The following is an 8,261-nucleotide window of genomic DNA, read 5'->3' as shown; positions in this document are numbered from 1 at the left end:
CAAAAACAAAAAACAAAAGGATAAATGCCAAATGGAATTTAATTATAAACCATCAACGGTCGTTGAGAGATCTGGAGAGAGCTGGAAGACCACACAGATGGAAAGCAACCAGTTTCCTGAGATTCAAATTTTTGATGAATAAGAGGAAAAGCTAATAAAACTGTTACCAAGAACTTGAATTTCCAAATACCTGCCTGAGGTACTTTGCTTGTAAGCACCTCCCAAAGGCCCACCTGATGTCGTCTTGGTCCCTAGCTCAATACCATTGGGAGCTGGTGGGAAGTCTTAAGTAGAGAGTGTTCCCTGGAAGGAAATGGAGGGAAGACAGTGTCTTCTCGATTTCTCAGAGCCCTGAGGTGAGCTATGATGGCGTGCTGCACCGTGGACTCGAGAGCATCCAGGCCAACCACTCACGGGCTGATACTAAGCCTGAACAAACTATTCTCATTTGTTTGTTTGTTTGTTTGTTTATTATTTCACTGTTTATTCAGACAAAGTCTCATGTAGCTCAGGTTGGCTCTGGGCTCCCTGTAGCTGAGGATGACCTTGAAGTCTTGGTCTTTCTACTTCCTCCTTCGGAGTGCTGGGGGGTGCAAGCCCTCTGACTGTTGTTTTAAGCTGGCATCTCGGGTGTAGTGTAGGTGCTCTGTTTTCACATGAGTTTCAAACAGTTGAGCTAGGTGTCACCTTCACACACACACACACACACACACACACACACGTATATGTGATTTACTTATTTTTACTTTATGCGAATGTTGTTTTGCCTGCATGCATATCTGTGCCAGGGTGTCAAATCACTTGGCATTAGATTACAGATAGTTGTGAGCTGCCTTGTGAGTGTTGAGAATTGAACCCTGGTCCTCTAGAAGGGCAGCCAGTGCTCGTAACTGCTGAGTCATCTCTCGTGTGTGTGTGTGTGGTGTTTTAAGATGGGATTTCTCTGTGTAACAGCAGCTCTGGCTGTCCTGGAACTCACTGTTTAGACCAGTCTGGCCTTGAACTCAGAGAGATCCACCTGCCTATGCCTCCCCAGTGCTGAGATTAAAGCATGCGCTACCACCGCCTGACCATCTTACATGTTTTTAAACACCATCTTTACTACACATCTTACGCTGGCCTTTCTTTTGCCTCAGCTTCCTAAATGCTGGCCTAGCACTTGTGCATCAACACACCAGCTGAATTTTATTGTTAAAATACACATTTATTTGTTTATTTATTCCTTCCCCTCAAAAGCCCCATAGCAATGAGTGCCCCTGGTACCAGACAGGGGCCTCTAAATGATGCTTCACACTGACAGAAATCTGGCGTCCTTAAGGAAATGATCAATTTCAAGAAAGAGGCTGACATGTATGTGAAAGACCTGGGGAGATGCGGCGTCTCGGCTGGTAAAGGCCGTTGCTGCCGAGGCTGAGTTTAGTCCCAACACTCACACGTGCAAGGAGAGAACTGATTCCACAAGCTGTCCTCTGGCCTTTTAAAAAAGGAGGTTCTGGCTGCTGTGACTTAAGGAACATGAAGGCAAATAAGGTGTTGGTGTCATTCCCCAGAGTAACAGTTCAGCAGTGCTGGTGGAGGAGAGCCGGTGGGCTAGGCAGACACTTGCCGGATAAAAGCAACAACCCTTGCAATGGAAGGGATGACCTAGGCTTTTTCTGAAGCGGTGAGCAGACTGTGGGGTTATTTACTGTCAGGCAGAAGGTGAGAAGGTACCCACGAGAGAGGAAGCAAACCAAAGGTTGAAACAGGAACACAGTAACCTTGATGAGTTGATTTGGATATTTGCATACTGAAAGACAAGCAAAGGAGGAAGGTTTCAGTTATCTCATGACCCCCATAAGTCAGGGTTTCGTGGGTCATCCCTGGGGCCACCTTGGCTTCTGTTGACCCTTATCCCTTCTCAGCTGCTCATATTCCCAGCTCTGCATCATCTCCAGTCAAAGCCGACCTCCCAAGGGTAACCTCAGGGGGAAAAGTCAATCTACTTCCCCAACCCTAGGTAACCTTACCAAAAATGGTTATCTCCCATTGCGTTGCACTCTGACCACACTTTCCAGCAGTCTGCTACGCGTGATCTTGTGCTGGTCTCCAGTTGCTCCTGGTATCCCTCAAGAGGGTAGATAGGAGAGTCACGTGCTTTGGTGCCCCACTCTAGGTAGCAAGAGCCATGTACGAGGTAGAGCTTGGCACAGTCAGCCCTGCCTTCAGGGATTCAGTCATTCGGTGTCAGGGCCAAAGAGAGGCATAGAAGGTACATACAGGCATAAGCATGTTACTCACCATGAAATCACAGGGTGAGAAATAAACATCTCTTTTATTCTTCTATGTTCTCTATAGCCAATGTTGCCTTCTTAAAAGACAGTAACAACTTAGAATGCTGCCACAAATCAGCCAGTCTACAACATGTGAAATTTTGTCAAAATTGGGTATCTGGGTGTCTACTTTGGTGTTTTCATGTGTGTGTGTGCCTGCATGTGTTGTGTAGTCACTAATGACATTGCTTTACACATTTAGCATTGAAAACAGACCAGGGACAGTCAGCATCAGTGTGACACGGGACATGCTAAGAACCAGTCTAGGCGGAGCATGGCAGTACGTACCTTTAATCCCAGCACTGAGAGGCAGAGGCCAATGGATCTCTATGAGTTTGAGGCCAAGCCGATCTTCACAGTGAGTTCCAGGACAGTGAGGGTTATGCAGAGAGATCCTGTCTCAAAAACAAAAAACAAACAAACAAACAAACAAAAAAAAGAATCAACTTGGGGTTCACATTGTGAAATGAAAACCTGACGACCTCTTTTTTGTCTATTCTTTCTTCCTTCCTTCTTTCCTTTCCTTCTCTTCCTCTCCCTTCCTTCCCCCCTCCTTCCCTTCCTTCCTTCATTTCTTTCCTTTTTCTTACAATCCAGCCTGTGCTGGCCTCAAACTTGTGATGTTCCTGACTCAACCTCCCGGTGCTGGCATTACTCATTCAGAACCAAGACTAAATCAAGGTGATGAGGTGGGGGAGCGTCCCTGTAACAGCTAACACAGTAGTTGCCAGTGTGAGCTAGCTGGTAATGGCATGACTGCCAATGTCCTTACCATGGGCAAACTGTTGTCTCCACTTAGCTCTGTTTTCATCCAAGTTAATCACTGAAGGATTTGAAGCTGAGAGAGAAAGTCCCTTCGAGTTTGGGAACAAATGTAAGTACATGGAAAAATGGACAGGGACAGATGGAAACAGGGACAGACAGAGCCTCTCTGGTAACCAAGGTTCATGTCGAACTTGCAGGTTTCCTAGCAAAGGCTGTAGTAGACTCCATAAGGAAAAACAAATTGAACTAGTGACTACTTCATGACAGAGATTATGGAGATAAAATATAATTCTGAGTCCAACTTGAGCTTAATCAGCTTGTCTGGGATTGTGGGGTATAGCACCCCAGTAAGAGGAAAAGAGCATGAAACGCATATCCTGCATGTAGCAGGCTATTAGAACATGAGAAACACACACACACACACACACACACACACACACACACACACGTTTTCAAGACAGGGTTTCTCTGTGTAACAGTCCTGGCTGTCCTGGAACTCACTTTGTAGACCAGGCTGGCCTGGAACTCACTGACATCTGCCTGCCTCTGCCTCCCAAGTGCTGGGACTAAAGGCATATGCCGCCACCACTCAGTGACTTTTTATATTTTTACAAGAGTACGGAATAGAGAAAAAAAATCTAGTAAAAACTGAAAGAAATTCACTGAAAACAGTTTAAAATGCAATTAAAAAAGACAGTCAGTCAGGTATGGTGGCACGTTCCTTTAATGCCAACACTTAGGAGACAGAGGCAGGTAGATCTCTGTGAAGTAGAAGCCAGCCTGGTCTACAGAGCAAGTTCCAGGACTACATAACGAAACCTGTCTCAAATCAGCAGAAAAAAGTCTATCAAAGGGATCGACCACTTTTCCTTAGACCTTCTAAAACTGGAAAAAGGCACATTAGATCTGTACAGAACTAAAGAAGCCAAGATTGTAAATAGGCAGTGTTCTCAGTTAACCCAAACCTTACCTCTAGGTTAAGGAGACATCAGTCTTTAAGTTCTAGGTAAGTGGAAGTTTACTTTAAGGTTGGAGTTTATTTAGGATGTTGAACAGTAGTGGAAATACTGGGTCAAGCATGTAAGGTTTATTTTTAAAAGCTGTCTTGTTTAATTTAGATGCTATGCCTGCCTGCCTTTCTTCCTTTTTCTTTATATTTTTGACACAGAATCTTACTATGTAGCCTTTGCTGGCATGAAACTCACTATATAGACCAGCTGGCCTGGAACTTCCATAGGTCACCTGCCTCTGCCTCCTGAGTGCTGGGAAGAGATTTTCAGTCTGAGTTATCTTTTTTATGGTGGCTGATGTGGGTTCCTTTTGGAGTAATGGAATTTTATGTAAAATAGTTTAAAACCTTGCTTTGAATTGCTTGCTCTTATGTGTTAGTCTTGGATAATAGGATCCTTTTTCACACTTAGCTTTAAAATACCAAAAGTAGAAAACAGGGAGGAATTGCCTTGCATGTTTAATAATGGACAGATAATATTGGGGTGTAGTTTTATTGACTAGCTAACCTTAGTACAGTTTTAAATAGTTAAAAAAGTAGTTTTCAAGTGCCATAAACCACATCAGATATAAATCTTGTTACTGCTAGAAGTTTGCCAGGGTGTTTCCAAGGATAGATTGTAAAGTCACTCCCTACCAAGTGGTAGTTCCCCAGTGTTATAAAGTAACTAGTGATTATGTTTAAAATAAATCCATAATTTCTAAAGAAAATACTCTTTAATACTTGCTAGTGATGTGATTTTTCAGTCTCTCTCTCAGAAGTGTTGTATCCATTAACTGTGGGGTGTTTAAGATAAACATGCCAATGAGATTTTGTTTATCATTGTAGTGCTTTAAAATTTGATCTTTAATGATAGAATACCAGAAGAATTATAGAACTAAATAAGCCATTTTCAAAAGGTATTTATATGTGTATGGTGTATGTATGTGTGTGTCCATATAAGATGTGGAGGCCAGATGTTCACATCAGACGTCTTACTCAGTCACTCTCCACCTCATCTTCTGAGACAGGGTATCCTACTTAATCTGGAGCTCACTGGTTAGTTAGACTGGTTGCCTGTGAGTCCCTGGGAAACCCGTCTCCTCTCAACACTGACACAGGTGTCCCCACACCCAACTCTAAGTGAATGCTGAAGATCTGAACTTGGGTCCTCATGCTTGTACAGTAGCCATTTACCCATGCAGCCCCACACACACATACACACACAAGCACTAAATCTTTTGAAGATGTAAGTCCTGGCTGTTTGGACCATGAAAATTTTTCTTTGAGTATATACTGACAGATGCTCCCCTTTATTGAGGAATGTGGTTATAACTATCCCCTTCCTTCTCTCTATCCATCTGTCTATCAGTATCTATGTATCTATGTATCATCTATCTGTATCTGTCTGTCTATCCATCCATCATCTACCTATCTATCTCTATTTATCTATCTATCTATCCATCCATCCATCTACCTATCCATCTCACTGGTCAAAGATCTCAATAAGCACACATTCACTCACATCAGAAATGCACAGGAGATGGCTTCAAGGCTGTCAGAAATGCTATTGATGGGGGCTCCATAATTACAGGCATCACAGTCAAAGGGGTCCTGGCAGAAACCCTCGTTGAGTATGAGCCCAGTGCAAAGGGCAGCGTCCAACTTGGAGGCGGCACCACAGGTTTGCTGAAATATACTCACTGTTTCCAGAGCTCTTGGTTTGACCATAAGGAGTCATTGGTTAGATTTTAAGCAGGAGGCTCCGAAAGGTAGCTGTTGCCAAACATGAAGGCTGAGTTCCATTCCACAGTAGAAGGACATGTAGTGAGTATAAACCGAGGCAAAGGTAAAGTGTGGTTGAAGGTGTGCATGGACACTGTCAGACTGGACTCTTCAAAACTCTGGACTTCCTGTGCATGTGAAATATCCACCCTCAACCAGCTTGGATCACTTTCTTTGTAGTCCAAATAATTGTCGTTCCTATGAAATTGCTTTTCCAAATGAGTGGATCCCTGGAATCCATGTGCTGAAGTAGAGAGAGAATGGACTCCAGGAAATTGCCTCTGACCCCAACTATAGCTCTATGACTTGCACACACACACACACACAGAGAGAGAGAGAGAGAGAGAGAGAGAGAGAGAGAGAGAGAGAGATTCACACATACCTCATGTACAACACATAAATAAATTAAATAAATGATAATAAAAATTTAAAAGTAGATCAGTCAATTCAAAATTACTTTCCCAGTAGGTTCGAAACCAAGTGTGTACTAATTAACTTCCCCATCATGCTGACTGTCAGTTCCAAGCATTCCTCAGGAACTTATGAAACAGGACAGGGTTGGCGCCTGCCAGAAGGAACCAACCACTTCCCCTGTATACACGAGGTGGCTTCTCAAAGCCCAGGCTCCTGCAATTCTTAGTCACAAGTACCTGTTAGGCATTTCAAAGCCCATGCTAGCATCCTGACCCTTCTCACCTCCCCCTCTACCCTAAACACCCAGGCTGCTTCAGCTCCCCCCCCCCGCCCCAGCTACTTGTGCTCCTTCTCTAGACCTGGCCACGGCTGGTCTGCTTCTTTCTGTCTGTGCTCTGGACTCACACAAATGCCTCTGGCTGTTCTCTCTTACTTACAATAAAAACTGTCTCTCCATCGATGGAGCAGCCATTTCAGTGGTTTATTTACTGCGCCCTCCCTTACAGTGACCACTGCCTGAGAGCAGTAACTTGGAGGAAGGATTTCTTTCCCTCATTGTTTCACAAGTCTGAGTCCATGGTGGCTGGCTCTGCTATACCGCCTGTGATGACGGAGGGCATTTCAACAGGGAAAGTACTGTGGGAACGCTGAGGACCTGATAACGCAGATGCAAAAAGACTGTGGTGAGGCAGGGATGAACCAAGGCAAGCCTCCAGGAACGTGCTTTCTTCAGATAGGCTTTACCTCCTTCCCACCACCTCTTAACAATCAAATTGTGACTCCATCAATGAATTAATAAATCCGTTGATTAAGCCACAGTCTCAGGAGCCAGTCACTCTCCGACAACACAACTTCTGAACCTCGCTTTGGAAACCTTCAGTAGGTGAGCACTGGAGGCTGGAGGGTGAGAAACTCTCCTCACTTAACAGAAGGATTTTCCTCATGCTGTTGCTTCAAGTTGACTAATCTCCCTTGCTGGGAAAACTGTTCTCCTGAGGCCGTGTTAATGTCCACGGGTGAAGGAGAGCTGGCCCGTGGCTCACAGAAGAGCTAGCCCTGCCTGGCACCAGCCCATAGCACCACGTTGTGTGGGGATAGGCACTAGTCCCACCCTGCTGCAGCCACCACAAGTCATCCTAAACTGGTGGCTTCTGGCACATGCAGGCAGAGAAAGACTCACTCTCCCTTGGGAGACTGCTCGATAGGAATTTGACCATGCTCCAGTGAGTATACGGACCACACAAAATGAACCTTTTTTTTTTTTGGTTTATTTGGAGTGGGGTGATTGTCATGGGGAGTCGGGGAGAGGGTGGACATGGGAAGACTGGGAGGTGAGCATGATCAGGGTGCATGATGTGAGATCCCAAATAATAAATAAAAAATAATTAAAAAAAAGGAAACCCCACAAGGCCATCATATCTCCCATTGGGTCTAATCAGGAGCAGGCATATATATTGTCATACTTCCTTCATAACTCCCATCTACATCCAATCAGGAGCAAGCAAGCATACATCTTTTTTTTTTCCTTTGGTTTTTCGTGACAGGGTTTCTCTGTATTGTTTTGGAGGCTGTCGGTCCAGCCCAGCCTCGAACTCACAGAGATCCGCCTGCCTCTGCCTCCCGAGTGCTGGGATTAAAGGCGTGCACCACTGCCCGGCGCAAGCGTACATCTTGATGTATTTCCTGCCAGTACCTCCATCCTACATGTAATCAAGCACAATGGTAAAGATGAGATATAGACGAGTCAAAAAACTTGTTGAGGGGAGTGAAAACATGTGGCTTATTATCTGTCATGAATAACAGCAGCCTCCAGCATTTCAGGAGTCCTTGGGTAAGGGACTTGCAGGTTAGAGGGGTTTTTATTCCATGGATCTCTTAGGCACTGTAATTAAAACTTAAAACAGCTTTGGCTCTCACATATGTCACCCCCCCCCAAGCATTAAGAATCATGCCTACCGGTCCAGTGAGATAGCCCAGCAGTTAAAGGCACTTGCGGC

At 44.6% G+C, this 8,261-nt stretch overlaps 1 long non-coding RNA gene across 2 annotated transcripts; it reads right to left on the bottom strand.

Moving 5' to 3' along the window:
- Nucleotides 1–1,183: 1,183 nt before the first annotated feature.
- LOC110342065 lies at nt 1,184–6,831 on the bottom strand. Of its 2 annotated transcripts, XR_005877631.1 has the most exons (4): nt 6,702–6,831; nt 5,770–6,094; nt 2,010–2,707; nt 1,184–1,789 (listed from the first exon to the last, which is right to left on the bottom strand). It is a non-coding gene; the product is annotated as an uncharacterized LOC110342065 (long non-coding RNA). The 2 variants fall into 2 exon arrangements; XR_002384057.2 differs by lacking the exons at nt 5,770–6,094; nt 6,702–6,831 and having other exon boundaries at nt 2,010–2,202; nt 2,601–2,656.
- Between the last annotated feature and the right edge of the window lie 1,430 nt (nt 6,832–8,261).

Source organism: Mesocricetus auratus, unplaced genomic scaffold, assembly GCF_017639785.1.
Source record: "Mesocricetus auratus isolate SY011 unplaced genomic scaffold, BCM_Maur_2.0 Super-Scaffold_100006, whole genome shotgun sequence".
Lineage (NCBI taxonomy): Eukaryota > Metazoa > Chordata > Mammalia > Rodentia > Cricetidae > Mesocricetus > Mesocricetus auratus.
This window is presented reverse-complemented; position numbering and strand designations above follow the sequence as displayed.